The sequence below is a fragment of the Bos indicus x Bos taurus genome, chromosome 2 (assembly GCF_003369695.1).
Source record: "Bos indicus x Bos taurus breed Angus x Brahman F1 hybrid chromosome 2, Bos_hybrid_MaternalHap_v2.0, whole genome shotgun sequence".
NCBI lineage: Eukaryota > Metazoa > Chordata > Mammalia > Artiodactyla > Bovidae > Bos > Bos indicus x Bos taurus.
In genome coordinates, this window is record NC_040077.1 from 125,132,879 (window position 1) to 125,158,978 (window position 26,100).

Here is a 26,100-nt window from a genome sequence, read left to right on the forward strand (position 1 = left end):
GGAGTTTTCTCCATGGCCTCTCTGTCAGGTTTTTGGAGTCCGAAGGTGACGGCCTGCTGTGGGCCACCGCTGGTCAGAGTGATTTGGGGTGACCGGGGCCCTTGCTGCTGCGTTTGCACCATCTACTCTGGCATGTGATGTCCTGTGGCCTGGGGTTATCGGGCCACATTCAAGGGGGCGGGGTGGTCCTTTCCAGGAAGGGAAGGGCATGCTGAGGCAGTGCTGGACATGCTGGGTCCAGCTGTCTGCTTCAATGGCCGCCAGCGTGGCGAGCTGGCCCAAGGTGACGGAAAACACGCCGGCCATCAGGAGGGTCCAGGCCGGTGTGGACAGAGCAGGAGGATGCCTCTGCTCAAGGGTGAGCCAGCCGGCAGAGGCTGGAAGCCCTCTGCACACTGGTTGCTAGGTTAGAAGGCTTCTGTCCTGCAGCCTGAAGCCTTCCCCGGGCTCCTGTGGACTTCCTCCTCAAGCACAAGCCCTGATGGTCGTGAGAGGTGTGCGTCGAGGAGGAGCCATGTCTGGTGGTGAAGTTTCGAAGGTCTGATTCTGCTGCTCCATCTTGTGTGCAGCTCCGAAAGTTAGCTGCAAGCCCTCTTCAAGTCCCAGGACCTTGGGGAAGGCATGGGGGATATTGGCCCTGGGGGTGGGGATAGTGGGGGTCCCAGGACCCAGATCAGTAGGGGCGGCAGCTGAGGAGGCCTTTTTAGGCCTCGGAACAGGTTAGGTTCCAAAAGGAGAAGCTGGGGTGGAGCAGAACGGGAACAGAGAAAGTAGAAGCAGGGGCCTTGGGCCTGGGGAAGTGGGTGTGAGCCCAAGAGCATTTCCCCTGCACGTCCTAGCTGGGAGGGGATAGAAGCCGAAACTCCCTGCTCTCTGTGGCATCTACTTCTGTCCCAGAAGGGACTGCAGTGCCTGCGTGGCTAGCAAGCAGAGGGAAGGAAATGGGCTCAGTTCTGGGAGCAGGAGTCAGGCTTTGGGCTTCAAACACCACAAAAACCTCTGTGTAGTTTCTGGGTTTGGGGAAACAGCTGGGTCTGCAGTCTCCTCTCAGCAAAGATAAAAAGAAGTTCTCTATCTCAAAATACTAAAAATACAGTTATCATGTAATCCAGCAATAATACTTCTAGGTATAACCCAAAAGAACAGAAAGCAGAGACTCAGACAGAAATTCAAATACCCACCTGTTTATAGTAGTATTATTCACCATATCCAGAACGTCGAAAAATCCGTGTCCAGCAACCGATGAATAAACAAAACGTGGTGTGTATGTAAAATGGAATATTATTAAGTCTAAAAAGGAAGGGTAATCCGACATGTGCTACAACATGGATGAACCCTGAGGATATTATACTCAGTGAAATAAGCCAGTGACGAAAGGACAAATATCATGTGATTCCACTTACGTAAGATTTCTAGGGGCTTCCCTCATAGATCAGTCAGTAAATCATCTGCCTGCAATGCAGGAGACTCGGGTTCAATTCCTGTGTCGGGAAAATCCCCTGGAGAAGGAAACGCCAACCCACTCCAGTATTCTTGTCTGGAGAATCCCATGGACAGAGGAGCGTGGCGGGCTACAGTCCACGGAGTCACAAGAGTCGGACACGACTTAGCAACTAAAACCAAACCAAGGTATCTAGAGTAGACAAAACCATAGAGATGCAGAGTAGACGGGTGGTTGCCAGGGCCTGGAGAGAGGAAAAATTAAGAGTTATTACTTAGTGGGGATCAAGTTTCAGTTTCGTAAGATGAAAAATTTCTGGAGATTGGTATTACAACAACATGAACATACATTTTAAAAAATTAAATGTTTCTCTTTAGCTGCACTGGGTCTTCATTGCTGCGCACAGGTTTTCTCTAGTTGCCAAGAGCAGGGGCTTGCAGGCTTTTCACTACGGTGGTGTCTCTTGTGGAGCACAGGCTCTAGGGCATGCGGGCTTCAGCAGTTGCAGGGCAAGGGCTCAGTCGTTACAGCTCATGGGCTCACTCGTTTCGGCTCATGGGCTCACTCGTTGCGGCGCATGGACTCAGTCGTTACAGCTCAAGGGCTCAGAGGTTGCGGCACGTGGGCTTAGTTGACCTGCAGCACGTGGAATTTTCACAACCCCAAGATCAAACCCATGTCCCCTGCGTTGGCAGGCAGATTCCTAACCACTGGACCACCAGGGAGGTCCAATGTGAATATACTTAACACTCCTGAATATGCCCTTAATGGTAAATTTTGTTATATGTGTTTTATTATGATCTTTTTTAAAAAGTTACTTCATAAAAAACAAAAAGTTATCTCAGACTGTTTCTAAGCCTAAATCTAATGTACAACGTTGTTTATTCTTCAGAAACAATCTGCCTGACTTTGAGGTCCAGGTTGTATTCAGTATTCCCTCAACCTTGGAACATGGCTCCGTAGTCTCGGAGAAACATGTTTGCTGTTGGGAGTCCCGGGCCACTCTCATCCCAGACCCCTTGCGTCTGAAGGTTGAGAGCCTTCTCTGTCCCTGGTGCTCTGATTTTTCATGGGCTCAACCCTCTGCAGGGCTTTCCTTCTTGCTTCTGGGCACTTGTGAATCTCGTTAATACAGAGACTCTCGTTAATACAGAGACTCTCATTCTCAGTCCTAGAAACTTCCTTGTTTTGATTTTTTGTTGTTGTCTGTTTTTTTCTTTTGCTCCTTTGGGAGTGACTTTTAGTCATATACTATAGCTTCTGGGCCAGTTCTCATCTCCTTGAGCTTCTTTGCTACTTTCCAGATTTCATAGACTTCATCTTCTAACCATTCCACCACTTTTTAAATTTTTATGCTTTTATATATTTTTAATTTTCAGGAAGGACCTTATGGTGCCTTCTTGAGACAGAAAACACCCTACCCAAGTCCTCCACCTACCACTTGTTTGTGGAAAAGCTTTATCCTCCTAGGCCTTCCTCGAGTTCCAAAGGATAAATTTAATCAGAGAAGTGAGAAAATGGAGAAACAAAGGAGAATAGTCAAGCAAGACAAAATAGTAATAGTTTAACCATTAAGCAAACTCAAGGACATTTAGTTACTCCTCAAGGGCTAGGGATAATATGCTGAGCCATATTCTTTGAGCTGTTTTTCAAATACTGAAACATTCATTATTGGAAAAAGTTAATTGTATGATGTCCACAAGCACATAGATCCCCAAAAGGCTGGAACCAGAATGTTGATGTTGACTCCTGATTTTCTCATCACTGACCAATCAAGAGAAAGTCCACATGCTAATCATATACCCCACAACCCCCCTCCCCTGTCTGTAAAACTTTTTCCCTGAAAGTCATCAGGACGTTTGGGCTTTTTGAGCCCTAACCCCTTGGCCTCCTTGCTCGGTGCCCTGCAATAAACGTTGTGCTTTCCTTCCCCATAACCCAGCATCAGTAGATTGGCTTTATTGCACACAGCGCAAGTTTGCTTTGGTAATGCTTCTTTAAAATTCTGCTTTTAATTCATTCTGTTCTTATTTCATGGATATTACATATCAGGAGGAAGAGAGGGAGGTGTCAAAAAATTGTCTTCTGCTTTGACTCACTCTTCCAGAGAAAAAACCTTAGAAGTAATTAAGAGATGACTGTTGGAGGATGGAGGAAATGAAAAGTTCCCACCAAACTGAGGCAGTCTCTGGAGACTGAAAATCGAGGCAAGCAGCTCCATAAATAGATCAGTTTATTAGAGAGTAACTTACTCACAGGGTGGGATCTGGTGGGCAATGATCCAGAAGCACAGAAGCTGCACTCTGCACCACTGAGGGGACACTGGGCAATTTAATAGTTAACCTAAGGGGTGGGGGTAGGTGCTTGGAAACAGGAAGTGCATTCCCAGATCAAGATTTATGAATGGGCAACTGGTCTGGTGGGCACTGGGAATACATCATGGACGGCCCTCATTAGTGTTTGGAGACTAATAGACCATAGAGGCTACCTGGTCATTAAACAGGATCTATCTATAATGAGGCTAAGGATTGTTAAACAGTATCTATTACTACAAACCTCTTGATGACAGAGAAGTTATTTACTGCACCGTCCAGTCCTGAGTAGGGTCAGTGGAAAGACAGCAGGAGCTGAATGGGCACAAGATGGTGTCAGTTATGCCAGAAGCCATAGACTCCAATCCTGACATCTTGATAATGTCTTGATGGCCATCCAGCTTTATCCATCATTGTTCTACAGCAGCCACACTAGGGTCAGATCTTGGAAGGTGTCTTTCGTTTCTCATTGGCAGCAAGAACAAAGGATTCCTACTAAACATAAAAACATACTAAGGACATACGGTTCCCCATTTACTCAGGAGAGAAGTAAGCCAGTGAGTAAAAGCATCAGCAAAGGAAACTTTGATTAATGACTGTTTTCATATGAGAAAGTGAATCAGTTATGTTGGATTCAGATGAAATTATATAAATGGACAGCATTGCTGCCCAGTAAAGGCACAAGCTCCTCCCTGCCCAGCTGTCAAACGTCTAAAACTGTATGGTTTGCATCACCCCTTTTCTCTTTCGAACAGTTTCCTGGTTTAATAAACAGATGCTCTGGAGGGGGTTATTCAAAGCTGATGTGGGGAACTGTGCTTATGCCTGGATTACCAGAATGGCATTTACACCTGTGTATTGGGGAAGGAAAATAGATTTGGCCATTCCCAGCATGACATACTATGATGGACCTGCCACCTGGACTTCATAGTAGGAAATTATGGGGAACTTCCAGTAAGAACATGTGTATATACACATGGCCCGAGAGGGAAGGAAACCCCAAGGTGCATTACATCATTCTCCCACAGGGCAGATAAGCCACAAATAGGCTCCACATATCCAGATCCCTTGTGTGGGTGTCATAAAGTGGCCCCCTGTAGGAAGCTGCTTCTTTTCCTATCTGTTCAGTATTTCATGCCTATGGGTCACCTGCAGACTTCATTAGGAAGCCACCTATGTCTGTGATTTGTTTGGACATGGTTGGTCCTTTCTACGCACATGTGAAACTATTTACTTCTCACTAGGACTTGAGCCCATGTGCCAGGACTCAAACCCAGCCAAAACCCACAGTCTTCCAACTGAGATCATAGACCTGCTTTCAGGACCTAATGAAGCTCAGGTTCCTGGTGTCTCATTGCAGAAAGAATTCAGTGAAAGAAAAAGTAATAGGTAAGAGGTGGATTTATTTAGAGAGAAACACACTCCACAGACAGAGTGCGGGCCAGCTCAGAGGGCAAGAGAGGGCTTGGGAGAAACATATTGCACAGAGTGTGGGCCATTGCAGAAGGCAAGTTTGGCCTCAAAATGTGGTGTGGCTAGCTTTTTGTTGTTCAGTTGCTAAGTCGTGTCTGACTCTTTGCAACCTGCCCCATGGACTGCAGCATGCCAGACTTCCCTGTCCTTCACCATCTCCCAGAGCTTACTCAAACTCATGCCCATTGAGTTGGTGATGCCATCCAACCATCTCATCCTTTGTCTCCCTCTTCCCCTCCGGCCCTCAATCTTTCCCAGCATCAGGGTCTTTTCCAATGAATCGTTTCTTCACATCAGGTAGCTAAAGTATTGGAGCTTCAGCTTCAGGATCAGTCCTTCCAACGAACATTCAGGGTTGATTTCCTCTAGGATTGACTGGTTTGATCTCCTTGCTGTCCAAGGGACTCAAAAGAGTCTTCTCCGGCACCAAAAATTCAAAAGATTTTTGGGCTGAGTAATTTCATAGGCTAATAAGTAGGAGGGTTATTCCAAGTATTTTGGGGAAGGGGTAGAAATTTCTAAGAATTGGGCCACCTCCCACTTTTTGATCTTGATGGTTGGTCTTGGAACTGTCATGGTACCTCTGGGTGTGTGTGGCCAGTCGCTCAGTCATGTTCGATTCTTTGTGACCCCATGACTATAGGCTGCCAGGCTCTTCTGTCCTTGAAGTTTTTCAGGCAAGGATACTGGAGTGGGTTGCCATTTCCTTCTGCAGAGGATCTTGGACTGCAAGAAGATCAAACAAGTCAATCTAAAGGAATTCAATCCTGAATATTCATTGGAAGGACTGATGCTGAAGCTCCAATACTTTGGCCACCCGACGTGAAGAACTGACTCATTGGAAAAGACCCTGATGCTGGGAAAGATTGAAGGCAGGAGAAGGGGACAACAGAGGAAGAGATGGTTGGATGACATCACTGACTCAATGGACATGACTTTGAGCAATCTCTGGGAGATGGTGATGGACAGGAAAGCCTGGCATGCTGCAGTCCACGGGGTTGCAGAGTCAGACACGACTGAGCAACTGAACTACAATAGTGACTCCAAACAATATGCTAGTTGTCCTGGTGCAAAACTGGTCAAATGATTCCTAGATTCCCGGAGCTTAGCGTATGGGATGGTTTCGGGTACTTAGGAGCTGAACATGGACTGCTGAGGTCAGTAGCCCATCCGAAACAGGAGGAAAGGGGGCAGAGCACACCCTTTGAAAGAATGTCATAGCCTGAAGACACAATGTAAACTGATTAGAATTAAATGGGTCCAGGATGGCAGACAAGCCACCTTGGACTAGGCCTGATCCTCAGTATATACGCTCAGCTGTAATAGTGCAAAAGTAAGACCTACAAGACCTTTTAGAACTAACACCCCAAAAAGATGTCCTTTTCATTATAGGGTACTGGAATCCAAAAGTAGGAAGTCAAGAAACACCTGGAGTAACAGGCAAATTTGGCCTTGGAATACGGAATGAAGCAGGGCAAAGACTAATAGAGTTTTGCCAAGAAAATGCACTGGTCATAGCAAACACCCTCTTCCAACAACACAAGAGAAGACTCTACACATGGACATCACCAGATGGTCAACACCGAAATCAGATTGATTATATTCTTTGCAGCCAAAGATGGAGAAGCTCTATACATTCAGCAAAAACAAGACCAGGAGCTGACTGTGGCTCAGACCATGAACTCCTTATTGCCAAATTCAGACTGAAATTGAAGGAAGTACGGAAAACCACTAGACCATTCGGGTATGACCTAAATCAAATCCCTTATGATTATACAGTGGAAGTGAGAAATAGATTTAAGGGCCTAGATCTGATAGATAGAGTGCCTGATGAACTATGGAATGAGGTTCGTGACATTGTACAGGAGACAGGGATCAAGACCATCCCCATGGAAAAGAAATGCAAAAAAGCAAAATGGCTGTCTGAGGAGGCCTTACAAATAGCTGTGAAAAGAAGAGAAGTGAAAAGCAAAGGAGAAAAGGAAAGATATAAACATCTGAATGCAGAGTTCCAAAGAATAGCAAGAAGAGATAAGAAAGCCTTCTTCAGCAATCAATGCAAAGAAATAGAGGAAAACAACAGAATGGGAAAGATTAGAGATCTCTTCAAGAAAATCAGAGATACCAAAGGAACATTTCATGCAAAGATGGGCTCGATAAAGGACAGAAATGGTATGGACCTAACAGAAGCAGAAGATATTAAGAAGAGATGGCAAGAATACACAGAAGAACTGTACAAAAAAGATCTTCACGACCCAGATAATCACGATGGTGTGATCACTGACTTAGAGCCAGACATCCTGGAATGTGAAGTCAAGTGGGCCTTAAAGCATCACTACGAACAAAGCTAGTGGAGGTGATAGAATTCCAGTTGAGCTATTCCAAATCCTGAAAGATGATGCTGTGAAAGTGCTGCACTCAATATGCTAGCAAATTTGGAAAACTCAGCAGTGGCCACAGGACTGGAAAAGGTCAGTTTGCATTCTAATCCCAAAGAAAGGCAATGCCAAAGAATGCTTAAACTACTGCACAATTGCACACATCTCACACGCTAGTAAAGTAATGCTCAAAATTCTCCAAGCCAGGCTTCAGCAATATGTGAAGCGTGAACTTCCTGATGTTCAAGCTGGTTTTAGAAAAGGAAGAGGAACCAGAGATCAAATTGCCAACATCTGCTGGATCATGGAAAAAGCAAAAGAGTTCCAGAAAAACATCTATTTCTGCTTTACTGACTATGCCAAAGCCTTTGACTGTGTGAATCACAATAAACTGTGGAGAATTCTGAAAGAGATGGGAATACCAGACTACCTGATCTGCCTCTTGAGAAACCCCTATGCAGGTCAGGAAGCAACAGTTAGAACTGGACATGGAACAACAGACTGGTTCCAAATAGGAAAAGGAGTACGTCAAGGCTGTATATTGTCACCCTACTTATTTAACTTATATGCAGAGTACATCATGAGAAATGCTGGACTGGAAGAAACACAAGCTGGAATCAAGATTGCCAGGAGATATATCAATAACCTCAAATATGCAGATGACACCATTCTTATGGCAGAAAGTGAAGAGGAACTAAAAAGGCTCTTGATGAAAGTGAAAGTGGAGAGTGAAAAAGTTGGCTTAAAGCTCAACATTCAGAAAACGAAGATCATGGCATCTGGTCCCATCACTTCATGGGAAATAGATGGGGAAACAGTGGAAACAGTGTCAGACTTTATTTTTCTGGGCTCCAAAATCACTGCAGATGGTGACTGCAGCCATGAAATTAAAAGACGCTTACTCCTTGGAAGGAAAGTTATGACCAACCTAGATAGCATATCCAAAAGCAGAGACATTACTTTGCCAACAAAGGTCCGTCTAGTCAAGGCTATGGTTTTTCCTGTGGTCATGTATGGATGTGAGAGTTGGACTGTGAAGAAGGCTGAGCGCCGAAGAATTGATGCTTTTGAACTGTGGTGTTGGAGAAGACTCTTGAGAGTCCCTTGGACTGCAAGGAGAGCCAACCAGTCCATTCTGAAGGAGATCAGCCCTGGGATTTCTTTGGAGGGAATGATGTTAAAGCTGAAACTCCAGTACTTTGGCCACCTCATGTGAACAGTTGACTCATTGGAAAAGACTCTGATGCTGGGAGGGATTGGGGGCAAGAGGAGAAGGGGACGACAGAGGATGAGATGGCTGGATGGCATCACTGACTCAATGGACGTGAGTCTGAGTGAACTCCGGGAGTTGGTGATGGACAGGGAGGCCTGGCATGCTTCGATTCATGGGGTCTCAAAGAATCAGACACGACTGAGTGACTGATCTGATCTGATCTGATCTGATGATCAAACATAGAACTTTCATCAATAGGAATCAGATCACCAAGGGGATTTGGGGTCACCAACCCAAGTCATTATCCCCATTAGGTTCGGATGAACAGATGCACTGTCCACAACTTCCTCTGGGCTCTGGAGAGCAACAGGTTGCAGACCCAGCAGGCAAAACTACTGTGGACTTCCATGTTTGGGGGGCCAGGGAAGGGAGACATTTCCCGTAGCTGGAGTCAGGAAGATCATGAGGCAAACACCCGGTGGTGAAACAGATTCCATAAGGGAAGAAGATAAGGCAGATCCTCACTCACTGTAGCCATTTGATCTCTGCCGGCTAAGACCACCCCTGGTTTCGGCATTTTTCGCCATGGTGCCATGATGCCACATGTTTTGTCCTTTAATGTCTTCAGTAGGTAAACTGAAATTACACAGGGGCCTCAGTGGGAACCCGCATGGCTAACCCCACTTCAACTCCTGGGCTATTTTTCAGAAGAGATGATCTGGGTCTGTGTGGGGCCCATTCCCGTATAAAATCTCAGAATGAAGGCAATACCAAGACAAGTCCCATCACCCAAGGGCTTAGGATAAAAGTCACCCAGGAGGTGAGACCAATTTAAATACCAGTGAACTAAGTAACACCAGGCGGGAAGTCCAGGAGCAGCTGCAAAGCAAACAAACAAAAACAAGACCTTCCTCCCAGTGGACAGGCAAAGACATCCCTTTTGTACCTGCTTTCTCAGCGCCCTGGTTGTCCAAGCTGTTCACATGCAGATTGTCAGATCCAAGGGGATCAACCTTGCAATGTGCTGTCGAAGATACGCCTGTTAAGGTGGCTTTTAGCATTTAGTTAGGGGCAACCCACTTCAGTATTCTTGCCTGGGAAATCCCATGGACAGAGGAGCCTGGCGGGCTACAGTCCAGGGGGATCACAAAGAGTCAGGCAGGACTGAGCACGAGCAAGATAGGGACTTCCCTGCTGTCCCAGTGACTCAGACTGCACTCACGATGCAGGGGGCTGGGTTCCATCCCTGGTCAGGGAACTAGATCCCACCTGCGGCAGCTAGATCCCATATATCACGGCTAAGACTCTGTGCAGCCAAATAAATAAATACTTAAAAAAAAATCCAATTAACCAGTCTAGTTGTAGTGGGATTGTAAAGAAAATGTAAAGTCCAAAAACTTCGTCAGGCTTCTGCCCACTCTTGTATTTCATGTCCACTGAAATGAGTTCCTTGATCACCATCAATATGGGCCAGCGTTCCTTATCTTAACTTCCAATTTTGACAGTCCTTTGATTGTAATGGCCCGATTGGCTCTTACTGGCAAAGGTCTCCACTGATCCAGTGGCAGTATGGGTACAGGTTTAAAGCACGTGGATACCCTTCCAACACCCACTAAAACCCTATGTAATCCACTCGCCATCTGGGAACCAGATGGTCAGAGCATCTGATGTTACCTGCTGGGATGTCTCAAGGGTCAGCACCTCAAATGATCTACAGCTTGGGAATCCATATATTTGAGGATAAACAGAGCCTTTTTCCTTTGAGTGGAGCCATTCTGCCACATCAGAGGGGGTCTATAATTCCTCCAGTAATAGGGCTCTTGATCTGGTTAATGCACCAGCTACATGGCTGCCAGGTAGAGTGAAGGGTGAATGGGCTGAAATGAGCCACACGGGCACATTGACACCTGGTTGCCTGCAGGCAGTCCAAATACCAGCCCATAATTCAACCCCTGCAGAGGTTTATTGAATGTTTTCCAGTTATCTCGATGCCACTGAGACATCCACATTGTCAAGCCTTTCCACACAGCCTAATTGCCCGTGGCAAGGTTGAGGGGCACTGGACTGGTGAGTAGTCACCACCTTGAGTTCTGCCCACCGACTGCTTTGTCTACTCCCTTCCCGAACCAGATGACGTCAGAATCCAAACGAGTTGTCCAGTATGGAGGTGGGTTGCCCCTACAGCTGCCTTCCATGTGCCATGCACGAGCAGGGGGCGTTCCACACCTTCTCATACCTGTGCTTTACAGAGGGCGCCGCAGAGGAGCGGCAGAGCGGCTCTGGTGGCCACTGGGCCTAATGAAACCGAAACACCTGAGAGAGAGGATCGGTGTAAAAGGTGCTTCTCTGTTGAAGGTATGAATGCACTTGTGTAAAGTACTCAGCTGTGCACGGGCACACTTAGGTTTTGAAAGCAGGTCCTTAATCCATCAGCCCACAGGCAGAGGAGTCAGTAAGCTGAAGGGTAAGCTGGCGGTCAGATCCTCGGTTTGTTGTAAAGCTAGGGAAACTGCTATGAATTGAAAATACCTCCTGCCATATCGGGGCTTCCCTGGTGGCTCAGTTGGTAAGGAATCCACCCGCAATGCAGGACACCTGGGTTCGATCCCTGAGTTGGGAAGATCCCCTGGAGAAGGGAACGGCTACCCACTCCAGTATTCTGGCCTGGAGAATTCCACGGACAGAGGAGCCTGGCAGGCTACAATCCATGGGGTCGCCATATCTGTAAGAAATGACACAGCCATCAGCAATTTCTGCCAACCAGCAGATGCTGCCACTCCCTACGGTGACGGCTGGGGAGCTGGGGGAATGCAAGAAGCAGCCATCTGCCATTCCTTTAGATGAACAAGGAAACAGGATTGGCCCCAGATAGCTGAGGTGCATATGAAGGAATGAGGAATGAATTCAGTGAGCCCAGAGACTTGCATCTTCCCATACATAGAATACCAAATTCTTTAACTTGATACCTGATCTTTGTTGTTCAGACTGCCTGCTCCCTTTGTTGCAAATTTGTATATAGCCTGCCTCCCCACCCTCCAGCCCCCACCTCCTTGGAGCAGAGCTACTGAGATGCTGTCTCAGAGCTACTGAGCTACTGAGAGCTACCAAGATGCTGTCTCCCGGGTTCAGAGTCCTAAACATTCCCACCAGATAAAATGACTCTCCACTTTCAGGTTGGGACCGTATCTTTTAGTTAACACTGCTATGGATTGTTTTTCTATAGGACTAGACCAGTTCTGTGGGCATCACCGAGGCATCTCTGACACAATGGACATGAGTTTGAGCAAGCTCCAGGAGTTGGCGATAGCACTTCTGGCGTGCTGCAGTTCATGGGGTCACAAAGAGTCAGATACGACTGAGCGAGTGAACTGAGCTGAACTGAGACCAGTTCTCTGCCCCTTTCTGTAACTGAGACCAGAATCCCGGCAGGGCTCTTTTCCCATTTTGTTGCTGTCAAACAGTTCCCATTCAAAGCCTTCCAGATGTACACTTATGTCCAATTCACTCCTTGTGTTCAGCATTAACATGCTCTGTCCTTGGACGTGTTTGACAACCCATTTGGTCTTTTAAAAAGGCTCTTGTTGTGGGATATTCCAGTCCCAGATTGTCACTTTTTAACTAAAGCATATAGGGTCTTAATATCTGGGCAAGTGGGGATGGAGGAAAAAAAGGCCCCCTCAGCCCTATAAAGGCTGGTAACTCTTACATTACAGGATGTGGATACGCCTGTGTTTTTATCAAAGACAGTCTCAGGCATCCCTTTGGTCTCACCAGACCAGAGAACACCCAAGAACTTGACCCACTGTCCCGGTCTTTGCGTTTACTTGTCAGCGTTTACTTCTCATCTTCAAGATTTTAAATGTTCCTGAAAAGATGCAGTGGCTTGGGAAAGACAGCAAGTCATCACAGGTTATCATGATATCACCAGTGTAATAACAGAGAACAAAAGAGGGAGAAAGTCCTGGGCCACCATCCCATATAGCAGGACTGTGCTGATAACCAGGAGTCAGGACAGTAAAAGCCCATTGTCTCCCTTCCCATGGGAAGGCACATTGGTTCCAGGACTCCCTGTCTAAGGGTAAGCTGAGAAAGGCATTAGAAGAATCCAAGACACAACATTATGTCTTGAGAGACAAGATCGTATCCAAGACTCTGGCTGTGTTTGGAACTCTCACACAGAGGTGGGGTGTTAGCTGTTAAAGTCTCTGTAGTCTCCGTCATGGACCAGGTGCTGTTTGGTTTTTCATCCAGCCACGTGGGGCTACTGAACGGGCTTTGTGCCAGTCTTATAAAGCCTGTGTGCAGGCGTGTTAGGGGAAGCACACTGACTGAAACTGCCCACCCTGGCCAGGCACCATAGCAACCATTTGCATGAGCTGTTTTATGACAGGAGGCCCTGGTAAGGAACACGGACCTAATAAGCCACCGCCAACTGCAAGTGTTCGGGAAAGGTCAAGAGGAGACACCACCACCTCCCAGAATCCTTCTCTCTGGCATCCATCTTGGCTGAACAAGGCGTGCACCACCAGGAAGGACTCTGAGTCAGGATGACTGGCTAAAGACAACCCAGAAACTAATCCCATCACATAAAACCCGAGACTGCGAGCCATGAGCCATGAGGCAGAGCTCTTCTCCTGGGTTCCCTTACTCTGCTGCTCTCCACTTGGGTGCCCTTTCCCAATAAAATCTCTTACCTTGTCAGCACGTGTCTCCTCAGACAAGTCATTTCCGAGTGTTAGACAAGAGCCCAGTTTCGGGCCCTGGTAGGGGTCCCCCTTCCTGCAGCAGGCGTGCTAAGTCACTTCAGTCATGTCTGACTCTTTTGTGGCTCCATGGACTGTAGCCCTCCAGGCTCCTCTGTCCATGGGATTTCCCAGGCAAGAATGCTGGAACAGGTTGCCATTTCCTACTCCAGGGGATCTTCCCAACCCAAGTATCAAACTCGCATCTCTTACATCGCCTGCATTGGCAGACGGATTCTCTACCACTAGCACCACCTGGGAAGCCCCTTATAACCCCCAGCTTCTCTAATTCCTTGATGGTGGCCTGTTCTCCCTGTCCCCCAGGTAGGCGATATTGTTTTATTCACCACTCTCCAAAGGACAGGCAGTATTATAGGGTCCCCTTTAGCTTGATCGCTGGCATCTGTAAACGGAACTCACCCATGGTGGTTGCAAGGCCCAGGCTCTGTAGGTCACCCACATGCACCTTATTGGGTATGGACGAAGTAGAAACCAGAAAGGGACAGGGAGGCAGCCTTCTGCTCTGTAAATACGAGTGCGTTTGTTTCACTGTTTGGCCTTCATGTCCATCAGTGGTTCGAATTTCCCTTTGGAACTTGGATGGATTCCCATGAATCAGGGTACATTCAACACCAGTATCAGCTAAAGCCAGAATAGTCTGTTTATTGATGGAGGATAAAGAAATAGTTCAACAGGGGGCCTCCACTTGCCTCCTATAGCCGGCACCAAGGACCAAGCTTGACCCCACACCGATGTCTAGAAGTTGGGGTACCCACCCCTGTTCTTCATGTTCCCACAGCAATGGGACACAGGGGTGTGCTTCTTCCCCTTTTACTCATGCTATTAGGGGGGTAAGCTAGTTTTGTTTGGGTAATGCTTCTCATAGGGCGAAAAGGACTGAATTAGGGTGTTTATCCATATTATCCTTAGAGGGTCCCAGCTAATACAGTTATTGAACCAAACTTGGGTCCACTTGCCCAAGGGCAGTAAAGCCAGTCTTCTGACACCAGGATGTGGTAAAGGCAAGTGCAGTGTTTACTGCAGGGTGCCAAGCAAGAAATCCAGGGCAGCTGATGCTCAAGAGACCCAAACTCCCCAACGGCTATTAAGGAAAGGTTTTTAAAGACCGGGTGAGGGAGAGGGTTTTGAGGTGTGTGATCAGCGCATGGACATTCTTCTGACTGGTTGGTGGTAAGGTAATCAAGAGTTAACATCAGCTTTCTGGTTCCAACTGATCTGGGGTCTACGTGCTTATGGGCAACATACAGAACTTCTTCCACCCTGTGGGCTTTCAGTATTTGCAAAACAGCTCAAAAGACGGGGCTCAGGATATTATCTCTAGCCCTAAAGGAGGAGCTAAAGGCCGTTGACTTTGTTTTATGGATAAACGATTATTATTTTGTCTTGCTTGACTCTTTTCCTTTGTTCCTGCATTTTCTCAACTTTCCTGAGTAAATATATCCTTTGGAACTTGGGAAAGCATAGGAGGCTAAAGTTTTTCTACAAACAAGAGGCGGGGGAAGTGCATGCTGGGGTTCTGTCCTGGGAAGGCCCCATAGCATCCTGCTCACTTACCATACTAGATATTGTCATAATTGTTTGCGAGAAATTCTAGTTGGGCCTCTTTCTTAGTTGCCTCACTTTTTGGTTTTTTCTCTTTGGCTTTATCTACCCACCTACTTCCCTTATGTCAGACCTTTTCAGATTCACTCAGATCAGCTGTCACAGCTGCCATCATCTGAATGTGTTGATTAACCATGGGGCCAAACCTGAAGCCACGGTCCAGTACCAAGTTCCTGGAGCGGACTGCAGGATACGATCCTTCGTGCTTGCTGTAGATAACTTGGAAATTAGGAGCACAGATGGCACATTTCACTTCCAACCCCCTCACTATTTCCTGTGTGTCTTCCATACAGACCCATCGTAAAGGTGAAGGTTACACATCCCCCTCATTTGGCCAAGCCAGGTGTATACCTGCAGGTACCCCTTCAATCCAGTTGGCGAGGCAACCCTGGCTTTCTCCCAGCCCAGCTGCACACGAACGTTGCCAGAGGGCAGCCTGCACTGCTGTCGTTCAGTCGCTCAGTCATGTCCGACTCTCTGTGACCCAAGGGCCTGCAGCACGCCGGGCTTGCCTGTCCTTCACCATCTTCTGGAGTTTGCTCAAACTCATGTCCATTGAGTCAGTGATGCCATCCAAACATTTTATCCTCAGTCGCCCCTTTCTCCTCCTGCCCTCAATCTTTCCCAGAATCAGGGTCTTTTCCAATGAGTCAGTTCTTCGCATCAGGTGGCCAAAGTATTGGAGCTTCAGCTTCAGTTTCAGCCCTTCCAATGAATATTCAGGGCTGATTTCCTTTAGGATTGACTGGTTTGATCTCCTTGCTGTCCAAAGGACCCTCAAGAGTCTTCTCCAGCACCACAGTTCGAACGCATCAGTTCTTCAGTGCTCAGTCTTCTTGATGGCCCAGCTCTCACATCCATACATGACTACTGGAAAAACCATAGCTTTGACTAGATGGACCTTTGTAGGCAAAATGATGTCTCTGCTTTTAAATTCGCTCTCTAGGTTTGCCATAGCTTTCCTTCCAAGAAACAAGCATCTTTTAATTTCATGGCTGCAGTCACCATCTGCAATGATTTTGGAGTTCAGAAAAATAAAATCTGCCACTGTTTCCATTTTTCTCCCTTCTATTCGCCATGAAGTGGTCTTTATTTTTCAGCCACACGTCACAGCTTGTGGGGTCTCCTTTCCCCAACCAGGGATTGAACTCAGTGAAAATGCTGAATCCTAAGCAGTAGACCATCAGGGAACTCCCGCTTGGGTTTTAGTTTGAATCAGAGGTCATTTTCGGGTCTCCTTCCTATATAATTATGTCCTCATCTTCTGATGAGTGTTTATCCCAAGAATCCCACCTCTTGGGGTTCCAGTTCTCTCTTTCACTTCTGTGTGCTTCTCCTGTTGTATTTTCTTTGGCAAAACGTCTGAGGTGGGGAAGCAGCGAGGTGTCTGGATGTCCCTCTCTAAAGCCCGAACCTCTTTTGTCGTCTCTCGTACCCTGCTGAGCTGCAGTGCCTCTTCTGTGCTAATCCTCAGGGCCCACAGTAAAGGCCATGCAAAGCTGATAGCTAGCTCACTTTCTTTTTTCCACTTTTGCTTTCCCACCGCTTGGGTTAATACTCCTAGTAAGCCCTCTGGCATTTTCCTGGCACCCTGTGCTCACTCACTGGCCTGGAAGCATTCCACAAACCTCACCAGGTCACCCTGTGTGGGAGTAGCTTGCCAGCCTGGGATTCCCCCACCAACAACAGGCTCCCTCACCCCAGCCCCCTACACTACCCCTTTGCCCATTTCTGTGTCATTTTCAGTCTCCTAGCTGGTTTGCCAATTGTTGGCTACAGGAGGTAACAAAAACCAAACTGAGAAGTATCTTTTTTTTTTTTTTTTGGCCCTGCCTCAAGGCTTGCAGAATCTTAGCTCCCCGACCAGGAGTCAAACCCAGGGCTATGGCATTGAAAGTGTCGAGTCCTAACCACTGGACCTCCAGGGAAGTCCCTGAGAATCAGGCATCCTGAGATCAAAAAAACAAGGCAGGCTGCTTCATATAATTGGTGGATCGGTTTTTTCTAGGGTCTCTTCCTCACAGGGTGGGGACAGACAATGAAATAGAAACATTTCCAGCTGCAGTATTCACTACCGAGGACCCACTGGGGATAGCCTTATGGTTAACCTAGGGGGTGGGGTAGACGCTTGGAAACAGGAACTTTTTTTAAAAGTTACCCATGTATAAACCCAAGTCAAGGTTTATAAGTGGGTAGCTAGTCTCATGGGTACCAGGAATAGTCAGCAAAGGTCTTCATCACTGTTTGGAGACTAACAGAGCATAGAACCACATAAGCCTAACAATTATTAAACAGCATCTATTACTACAAATCCCTTGATGACAGAGAAGTGATGCGCCACACAGTACATTCCTGGCTAGGGTCAGTGGAAGGAAGGACAGGAGAAGCTGAATGGGCCCAAGATGGTGTCAGTTATGCTAACAGTCATACTGTTATAACATGACAATTATCATGGTACCGAAAGAGTGCGGGATCTGGCTGCTCACTGCTCAAAAGCCGATAAACAAGCTGAGTTGGCGGAAAGGTAAGTTTGCTGTATTTAAGATGCTGGCAACTGGGGCCGGGGGTGAGGGGCAGAAGTCTATTCAAAGGCTGACTCCTCACCACTGGCAGCCAGTGGCAGGAGGTTTATAGACAGAAGTATAAGTGAAGTCATTCAGTCGTGTCGGACTCTTTGCAACCCCGTGGACTGTGGCCTACCAGGCTCCTCCATCCATGGGATTTTCCAGGCAAGAGTACTTTATAGATAGAAGGAAGGGGCTACCTGCAGAAACAGCACAGTCAGCTCTGACAGTCACCTTCATATCGGTCATCAGTGGTCTGACCAGTGTCATCTTGATTGTTTTAGGGACAGTTAATCTTCAGGTCCAGGGTTGGTTTGTTTCCCTTTCTTTGAGGCCATTCTCGGAATTGTGGCCGCTCATGTGGTCAAGTGGTGCATTCTGGTCATCATGTAGTTAACTTCTCCACCTGGGGTTTCAGCATCTATAAGACAGCTCACAGGATATGACTCAGAATATTACATATAGCCACTGAGCAGGAACTGAATATTATGTATAGCCACTGAGCAGGAACTAAAGATTCTTGACTATGCTTAATGATACATTATTACTGTTTGGTCTCCTTTGTTTTTCACATGTTCTCATTTCTCTGATTGAATTTTTTCTTTTTTTTTTCCCAAATCACCACCAACGCATTTATTTGTGGGAGAAAGGGTCAGATCTTATTAGGTACTTTAAACTGGATATGACTAGAGACATGGGTCTGCCTAACATCTGAGAGTTCACGATTGCACAGATAACCATATCCTGCATGTGAGGCATCACCGTGGGGCATCACCCAACCTTGACCTTGACCAGGATTGGCTGGGGGTGAGGGGGGATACATTCTGAGCAGTCATACGATTTCCCATTTAGAATGTGCTGTCTTCTCAGACAAGTAGTGTTGAGAAAAACAAAGATAGGCTCCTAGCCAAGGCCTGGACATGATGGCCCTGGTGAAAGGGGCTCACATCCTATTTACAAAGCAAGAGGGCGAAGCTCCCAGCTGAGCTGCACGATGAGAGCAGGGGTGACTTGAAAGGTGTGAGTTGGGGGTGGGACCTGAACTCATGAGCCTCTGCCCATGCAACGTGGGCCTCCACAAGCCTGTCTCTGGCCCCTGCACGAGGCAGACTCGGGAAATCTGCAGAGTAAGAGTAATGGGGGAAATCTGCCCCCATTCCCCAGCTCCACCCCACCTTCCCTGGGTCTAAGAGTGCCCAGTCCACTGGACACAGCCTCACCCCTACCCAGTCCCTGCTTCTGGACAGACGCATGGGAAATATGGAAACACGCCCAGCCATGCTAGAGCACCTGTAGGTGATTCTGGGGTGGTCGTCTGACAGGTGCCCCAAGATGATCAGACCTCACCTGCGGTGGCCAAGGTGAGACAGCGTGGTTTTGCTTTTTTAGGTGATTCAGCTTACCCCAGGGCAAACCACGCTCCTGATGACACCCAGTGGAAAAGCAGGCTGGAGCCTTGGAAGAGCTGGCCCTGCACACTCAGGTACTTCCAGAGGTGGATCCAAGATTTGAATACTGGGGACCAAGGAGGGAGCCCAGCCTGCAGCCCGCAGTCCTTCCTGGCCAAGAAATCACCAACCAGCAGGAAGGAGGAGGTCAGCAGGCTCACTGCAATCCCCATCAGAAATTTGGTGTCAGCCCAGATGGCCAGCGCCTGGCTGAACTGGGAACCTAGATTCTGGTCGTTCCCCAGCCACCCCCCCAGGGCATCACTCACGCTGTCATCCACTAGGTAGGCACTGATGAAGTGGGCCAGCAGGTTACAGCCCCACAAGAAAATCTCCCAGGAGGTGGGGGTTTAAGCATATAAAGAATCCCAGCAGGCCCTCTTCTTTAAAAATCTTCCCAGTGGAGGTCAGCACACCACTGGACTTGGCCTCCCATCCCACAAACTGGACTATGCAGCGTGCCGAGACGACTTGCAGGGGGAGGGCCAGCATGTGCGACCACCCATGGCATCATCATCGCGTAGGAGGTCTCCTTCAGCACCTTCTTCAGAGACGTCTTCATGTCATCCTTGTTGGAAACCTGCTGGATCTCATCTGGTACCTTCTTCCTGCTGCCCTGGGTCACTGTGGAGAGGGCATTGGATGTCAGCCTGGGGGCTCAGGCTAGGAGCAGCCCTGTCTTTCTGTCCACTCGCACGATGTGCTTGGCATGCGAGGTAGAGGACCTTCCTCCCCAGCACATTGGTCCCAGTGGTGGGGGGCCTCGTCTCATGACCCACCTGGATGAGCAGCAGTCACGCCCAGTGGTGACTGAGCACCATCACTTCTGCACCCAACGCCACGAAAAGAGCCCCAGTGGGCAGGGCGTTGTCCCCGGAGCCCAAGTCCCCAGACACGCCGTCCGTCCTGTGGGCAGAGGGCTGCGCTGCAGGCTGAGGGGGGCACAGAGGTGCAGGCTGTGGATCCCTGAGCCCAGGCCTCGGCTCCCGCCGCCCCACAGCGAGCTCCGGCTCCAGCTCTGGCTCTTGCCGTCCCCGCGGCACCGCTGGGAGCCTAAACTTATTCTTTGAACAAGTTGTCCACAGACAAAAGGCAGGCAGAGGACCTGGTGGGGAAAGACCATAGCACCCTATTCCCTTTCAGTGATTCAGTCCAGTTCAGTTCAGTTCAGTTGCTCAGTCGTGTCTGACTCTTTGCGACCCCATGAATTGCAGCACACCAGTCCTCCCTGTCCATCACCAACTCCCAGAGTTTACTCAAACTCATGTCCATCAAGTCGGTGATGCCATCCAGCCATCTCATCCTCTGTTGTCCCCTTCTCCTCCTGCCCCTAATCCCTCCCAGCATCAGGGTCTTTTCCAATGAGTCAACTCTTCGCATGAGATGGCCAAAGTACTGGAGTTTCAGCTTCACTATCAGTCCTTCCAATGAATACCCAGGACTGATCTCCTTTAGAATGGACTGGTTGGATCTCCTTGGGACTCTCACACATCTTCTCCAACACCACAGTTCAAAAGCATCACTTCTTCGGCACTCAGCTTTCTTCACAGTCCAACTCTCATATCCATATGTGACCTCTGGGAAAACCATAGCCTTGACTAGACAGACCTTTGTTGGCAAAGTAATGTCTCTGCTTTTGGATATGCTATCTAGGTTGGTCATAACTTTCCTTCCAAGGAGTAAGCATCTTTTAATTTCATGGCTGCAATCACCATCTGCAGTGATTTTGGAGCCCAAGAAATAAAGTCAGCCACTGTTTCCACTGTTTCCCCATCTATTTCCCATGAAGTGATGGAACCAGATGCCATGATCTTAGGCTTTCAGTGATCATCCCAGCTCAAATGATCCGTTAAAGTAGCCAGTTGCCATCCCAGTCTTAAGTCTGAAATTTAAAAGTTACTTGAATACAATGTTGAACAATCTGAATCCTGGCTGTCTCTCAAAACTGTGAGAAGAACCCTTCCCAGGATTGATGTGCATTAACAGAGCTAACTAATTTCTCATGCATAGCCCCACAGTCTCTACAGTTCAGTTCAGTCGCTCAGTCGTGTCCGAATCTTTGCGACCCCATGGACCACAGCACGCCAGGCTTCCCTGTCCATCACCAACTTCAGGAGCTTGCTCAAACTTATGTCCATCGAGTCGGTGATGCCATCCAACCATCTCATCCTCTGTCCTCCCCTTCTCCTCCTGCCTTCAATCTTTCTAAGACATTGGACAGGAAAACAAGTTGGACATGCTCATGAAATTTCTTGCTTTCACCTCTATCATGTCTGATCCTTAAATTCATTTTTATGATGGAGTATAGTAAGTATTTCTGTTCCTACAGCTTCAGGGGAGAAAAGACAGGTCCTCCCCATCTTTCTGAGGCTTATTTTTACAGAAGTTGAGATTTTCATTCTTAGGGCCAGGCACTGGAATTTTGTTAGTTAATGCAGTGAGAAAGAGAAGGGTTGAGGAGGCCAAGTTCTAGAGGGAGAGAAGAAAAAAAAATTGTCTAATAACCATTATTTAACCGTACTGGAATCTAGAGTATTTGGTTGTTTTCTACAGTATTTTAGTTTGAGGTCAGAAATATCTTCTTAGAAAATGGAGTTCTTATTTCTTGCTCTCCTCAGTGTGCGTGCATGTGTGTGTGTGTGCGCGCGTGCGTGTGCGTGCGTGCGTGCGTGTGTGTGTGTGTGTGTGTGACGGGGCAGGGTGATTTTCAAGAAGAAAAGAGGAAGAAGATGCCTTCAATCCACTGTCTTGAAAAGACAACCTTGGAGCACTTCCTCCCACCACAGGACTTTGCATATGCCATTCCCTCTGCCTGGAATACACTCCACCCTCATGCCTGGGTAACTGTGTCAGGAAAACCCCTATCTTCCCAGGGAATTTCCTCCATGCCAAGTAATTCTCTGTGATACCAACTAGAATTATGCCCTAGAATTCAACTGCATTCTGACACAATCACCCCAGAGATATAATCAGATTCTACAGGTTAAGGGCTCAGTCCCATAAGACTGCCCCTCTCCACACACTTCAGAGGCTAGTCTGACCAGCCGTCTATACATCAACAGTTCCAATGACCCCCTCCTAGGGTTCGATCAATTTGTTAGAGTGGCTCACAGAACTCAGGGAAGCACTTACTTACCTTTAGCAGTTTATTAAAGGTTATGACAAAGGATACAGATGAACAACCGGATGAAGAGACACATAGTGTGAGGTCTGGAAAGGTCTCGAGCATGGGAACCTCTGCCCTGTGGCACGGGGGTGTGCCTCCCTCCCACAACATGGATGTGTTGGCTCGTCTAGAGCTCCCCAAAACCCATACTCTGGGGATCTTTATGTGGACATAATTAATTACTAACCTCCATCTCAAGCCCTCTCCCCTGGAGAAGTTGGCATGCGGTGTGTGTGTGTGTGTGTGTGTGTGTGAAAATTCCAAGCTTATAGTCATGGTTGGTCTTCCTGGTGACCAGCCCCCAGCCAGGATCCCAGCCCCACCCCCCCACAAGTGACTACAATAAAATGAAAGATGCTTCTAGTGCTCAGTCAGGAAATAACAAGCTTATAGGAACTCTGTGCCAGGAGCCAGGGGTGGATATCAATATCGATATATAATTATTATCTCACAATGACCTTTTTTATTCTGAGTTTCAACTTAAGCATCACATCCTCAAAAGACCTTCCTGATCCCACAGATGGAGCGTCCTCCCTAGCTACACCCCTGCACAGTTCCACGAACCCCTTCTCCACAGCCCCCTTTACAGTCATACTCTAATATTTGCTTGTGATTTCTCAGCATCTCTTCCTTAGTTGGCTATATGCTCCCTGAGAGCTGGCTGTGTCTCTCTTTCTCCTATTTTCACAGAACCTGGTGTTTGTTGAACAGATGATGGGAAAATGCTAGAAGGTGGGATCTACCCTCACTCCCTGACCTCCTTGGGGTAGAGAGAAGGGTCCCAGGGAGTTGGCAGCCCTGAGTCCCTGGCTTGTCACAACCTTTCTTGTGACCTTTGCTTTATTTGTTTATTTTGGGCCCTGCTGGGTCTTTGTTGCTGCTCTGGGCTTTCTCTAGTGCCAGTGAGCCGGCTGTGGTATGCGGGCTTCATTGTGGTGTGTGGGCTTCTCATTGCGGTGGCTTCTCTTGGCGAGCACAGGCTCTGGGGTACATGGGCTTCAGCAGGCGTGGACAAATGGGCTTAGTTGCTCTGCAGCATGTGGAATCTTCACGGATCAGGGATCAAACCCGTGTCTCCTGCATTAGCAGATGGATCCTTAGCCACTGGACCACCAGGAAAGTCCTTCCTTGTGATCTTGAGCTAAATAATTGTCTGTGTCTAAAGCATGTGCCCTCAAAGCCTACATTCAGCGTGGTAGGTTCAGGAGAACTGCAGTACCAACCTTGGCTCCAGGCAACACTCTGACAGCAATTCCTGCCACCTCTCAGCCTCAGTTTTCCCAGATGCAATGACAAGGTGTTGAAGGAGGCCACAGGTCCCCCTGCTTCCTCCTATTAGGACTTTCTGGTCTGCTTCAGCCCCGGGGCCCTCTCCCACAGCCCCTAGTCAGCACATCTGCCCTGATGTCCTCTGTCCCCTCTGCTGGGTCTGGCTCAGCCATCCTCGGCCAGGACGTGGCACACACTTGAATTTTCACACGCAAGAAGGTGATGGGAAGGCCTGGGAAGAACTTGGCTTCCCATGCACCAGGCGCTGTGCAAAAGGCTCTTGGTGCATGGCTTCACTCAGCTCACCATACCCGAGATGGGGTTATCTGGTGCTTTCTGTTTTGCAGGGGAAAGGTGAAGAGTGTGCCCAAGGTCTGCTGCTAGGAAGGGACGGAACCAGGGTCCCAGAATCCAGCAGCCCTTCCGCTGCTTGCTGTTTCAGGCAGGACACCCCGAGCAAGTTCCCTTTCCTAGGGGCCATCTGGAGCTCTCCCACAGAAGCTCTCGATCTATCTCATTACCCTTACTTCCCCTAAGGGACTGGGAACTTTGATGAAACGCAACTTCAGTTGCTGGTGTCTCCTCCCAACACTCTGCCAGGTCACAAGGTTCACGGCCGAGACTCTCCGGGCGGCACTGAAGGGGTGGCAGTTTCTGGATTCAGCTGCCGCTTGTTGCTGGGATGGAGGGTAACACCGCCTGCTGACCCGATCTAGTGGGGCAGGACCCAAGGATCTCGGGAGAGGAGAAGGTGGAAGCGCTTCATGATACATTTCAGTTCAATGCCATCCCTATTGGCTGGCCCACTGTGGGTTTACTGGGAAACTGTGGTCAACACCACAGACCCAGACTCTGCCTTCCAGAAACCCTGGTAGAAAAAACCCAGTGAGGTTTATTCAAGCTGACCTTCCTCCAGCAACCTGGGGACCAAGGAAGGTCATTCAGAGGAAGTGATGTGAGCCAAGGGTGAGTGGGAAATGAAGTGGGAGGGCACGAAGGAGGATGCACACTGAGAACTGACAATAAAAAAAAAAGTGTCAAGTGGCAGCCTGGGAGGCCCAGGAGAGTTTGGCTTCTGATCCAAAAGCTTTGGGGACAAGTCCCTGCTTGAGGGACAACGGAATGAGGAGTGATGTGCTGTGAACTGTATTTTAAGGAGATCACAGAAGAGGTGTGGGACATGGCTTGTTAGGCAGGGAGGGACACTCAGGGGGCTGCAGATGCTGGTGCTCCAAGGAGGCAGGAGGGAAGCCCTGCCCTGCTGGTTGGCAGGCGGCAGGGGGAGGCAGAAGGAAGCGGGACGGAGCCCAGGGAGCCTGGGTTAAGCCTTCCCATCTGAACAGGATTGCCTCCAGCTCTAGTCAGAGTCTCAGGGGCAGGGGGCTGGGGCCGTTGGGGGTGGGAAGGGAGTGTGCCAGCCTGTGCCAGACTTGCTTCCCAGCCCTGCTGTCTGGGAGCTGCTGATGGTGCCATTGTGCCCAGACTGCCTCTGGTTGACCCCTGATGTGGCCCCACTTCTGAACTGTCCCAGAATAATGAGGGCTTGAGTCCCAGGGCGGTCCAGGCTGCCATCTCTGCCCCCAGGTGGGGCTTTGGTTCCAGAGCGTGTGCGCTGTGTGCAACACAGAGCCTCTTCCACTTCCTTCTGAACAAGCCAGGGGTGGTGAATTATTAGGAGAGAGGATTCTTCTGTCCTAGCAAGTGATTCCAGGCATGGGGGCCAGGGGGCTCCAGGGAACAAAGTGAGACCTAGAGACGCCAGAGAGAGTGGAAAAGGGGTGGTGGGTCTCCTTCCACCTTTCCTGACACCCTTCCTGCCCTGAGCCCCTGGGGCTGCAGCTGCTCAGGCAGAAGTCTTCAGAAATCTCCGCCAAGGCTTCATTCCCACTGTGGCCGTCTTCTGAGCCTGAATCTCCAGTCCGACCTTGAGCTCCAGGTATATGTACAGCCCACCTGACATCTCCCCTGATGTTCCCCTGAAGGTCCTCACACTCAGCGCCTTCCCAAAACCCGTTCCTCCACGCCCCCCCTCCGCAGTGAATGGCACCTCTGAACGGCGGGGTGCCCAGGCCAGGGGTCTTCCTTCTCCCAGGACTCCGCCCCCTCTCTGCAGCTGCCACCTCGACCCAGGTGCCTTCAGTCTTGCCGCTGGTCTTCAGTCTCTGCCACTGCCTCCAGCCTCACCTCTTCCTCAGCACCGTCCTGCCATCTGCCCTTTAAATGCTGCCTTCTGGACTTCTCTGGTGGTCGAGTAAGAATCCACTTGCCAATTCAGGGGACATGGTTTTGATCCCTGGTTCAGGAAGATTCCACCTGCTGTGGAGCAACTATCCCCATGGCCCTTGGGGTGAAGTCTGAGCTCCCAATGACCCAGCTCTTCTGGGCCCTGACAACTCTGCAACCGCATCTCTTGCCCTCCCTTTCCAGAACTCCCCCTTCAGCCACTTCGAAGCGCTTGCTCTCCATCAATC

General features: G+C 48.7%; 1 pseudogene; it reads right to left on the reverse strand.

Annotated features, from left to right (window-relative positions):
• Positions 1 to 24: 24 nt before the first annotated feature.
• LOC113900455 lies at positions 25 to 26,095 on the reverse strand (annotated as a pseudogene).
• Positions 26,096 to 26,100: the final 5 nt, after the last annotated feature.